This window comes from Myotis davidii, unplaced genomic scaffold (genome assembly GCF_000327345.1).
Source record: "Myotis davidii unplaced genomic scaffold, ASM32734v1 scaffold30, whole genome shotgun sequence".
NCBI classification, from domain to species: domain Eukaryota; kingdom Metazoa; phylum Chordata; class Mammalia; order Chiroptera; family Vespertilionidae; genus Myotis; species Myotis davidii.
Window position 1 is genome coordinate 704,122 of NW_006282874.1, and position 2,548 is coordinate 706,669.

Here is a 2,548-nt window from a genome sequence, read left to right on the forward strand (position 1 = left end):
TGTCCAGAGGAGCTCATGTACGACCCAGGAGACGGCCCAGGTGTGTGCCGACATCCTGCCAGACGGCAGAGTCTAGTGTGAAGCTGTTGTATTACAAACAGTGGCAAATGGTTGGTAAGAAGGAGGAAAACTGCATCCATGGAGCAAATAGGGAGCAGAGCCAGCCCCGGGCCTGGGAAACTTCCTCTGGGGATTCCTGGGGGGAGGGGCCAGGACAGGGAATGCCGCTAGGGAACTGGGTGGGAGACTTAAAGGTAAAAAGCAAAGAATTTAAGAAGTAATGTAGGAGACGATCTTCATGGTCTCAGGACAGAGAAAAGTGTGCTAAAGAGCACAGAAAAACTAAGATAAAGACAAACTAGGTAAACGTGCGTTAATACAAGAAGACATCCCGCAAATGTGGATACTCAAGAGCCATCCGCTGGGAGAAGATGTTTGAACACACAAAACCAGAGAAGTGCTATGAGTCTGTCAGGAATCCCTTCACACCTACAGGAAAGGGGAAGTGATCCAATGACAGTCAGCAAAAGGCAAGCATTTCGGGGCACAGAAGACACGAATGGCCAGTGACTGTATACAGACATCTGAACAGTGTTGGTCATAGGAAAAGCTCAAGTTCAAACCAGCATGTTCAGTCCATCCAAATAGCCAAGTCTCAGTCTGACCTTACCAGCTGTTAGAGAGAGGCAGCCATGGGACCTTGTGTCCTTTGCTGAAATGAGTGTAAGGTGATGCAATAATTTTGAAAAATAGCATGCTGCTCCCCAGTACATCGGATCATGGGTGCACTCTATATGTAAGCAGTTGCCCTCCTGCACAAAGAAGCTGGCACAGGTGTACCAGGAGAGGCACATGAGGGCATGCCTGAATATTCATGAGCTCATGCATATTCATAATGGCCTTATTGGAAATAGCATGCAAGCGCACAGACACACAGGGGAAATGACCCACATATCCCTTAAGACTGGGATTTCTTAAGTGAGTCCCTCTTTGTACTTTTTTTTTCCAATTATAGTTTACATTCAGTATGATTCTGTATTAGTATCAGATGTACAGCCAAGTGATGAGAAAGTCATGGGCTTCACAGAGTGGTCCCTGATTGCTTTATGTCCCCTCCTGGCCCCCTACACAGTTATCACCATCTTACTCCATTCCCCATGGGTCATCCTCTGTGCTGTCTCGCAACTGCCAGTTTGTGCTGCTTGATCCCTTCACCTTTTTCACCCAACTCCCCAACCCCGTCCCCTCTTTATTCTTAAATGAAACATTATGCAGCCATAAAAATGAATGAATGCACCCAAAGCCACATGACTGACTCTCAAGAACATGATGAGAAAAAATATATACGTCTCAGAAGAATGCATATAATTTAACTCCCATCACAAAAATAAGGAGTGCATTTGAAGAGATACATACATATGCTAACTACAGGAAAGCATGGGACTTAATGACACAGAGTTCAGAGCAATGTCCACGGGTGAGGAAGAACCAGGAGATCGGGTTAGGCAGGGACCCACTTGACCCCTAAGAGGTATGGGCATTGTGCCTTTCCTTCAACTGTGTACAGGGGGTGTGCCCAGTTTAATTTTGTATTGTTATTTTTATGAACATGTATGTGGGTGTAGTATTTATGCATATATGTAATTTTACCTGTTTGATCCATCCTATATGGTAAAAGACTAATATGCTAAGTGTCTGATCGACGGGTTGGCTGTTCAACCAATCAAAGCGTAATATGCTAATGATATGCTAAGGCCACTCAACTACTTGCAATGACGTGCACTGACGACCAGGGAGCAGACGCTCCAACAGGTAGGTTAGCTTGCTGCTGGGGTCTGACCCTGGAGACCTCCTGCGGCCCCTCCCCCGCTAGCCAACCTCCTGTGTCTCTCCCCTGCCCAAATCATGCACTGGTGGGGTCCCTCCGCCTGGCCTGCGCCCTCTTGCAATCCAGGACCCCTCAAGGGATGTTGGAGAGCCGGTTTCAGGGGATTTGCCTAAGCTGGCAGGTGGATATCCCCCGATGGGTCCCAAACTGTGAGAGGGCACAGGCCAGGCTGAGGGACTGCCGCCCCCCCGCCCTCCCCCAGTGCATGGGCCTCTGGTTTCACAATAAAAAATCCTTAAAACAATAGAAAATACATTCACTTCAGCGAGAAAACATTGAAAGCCAATAAGAGAAATGTATTTGAGCTATGTTTTTTGTTGAACTTGTACTTTTTAATGTGAGACACAGAGATGTGGAGGAAACGGGGTGCAGGTCCGGTGACCCCGAAACTGTCACAATTAGAAGGGACCTTCCTGCTCCTCTTACAAATCCTTCCCGTGATAGAGATGAAGAACGAGGGTCAAAGGATTTCTCAGGGTCACTGCGCTCTGTAGAGCAGACTGTTCTAGAGGTGCAGCTGGTGCAAGGCTCCTGACTGTGTTACTCTGTGGAGGTAACGACCTGGCCACTGAGCCTTCTACATCCCCGCCAGGAGCCCGAGAAGGAAGGGGAGCTGGAAGGGACTGTGTTCAAAGGGACAGGAGTCTGGGACACGTGCTA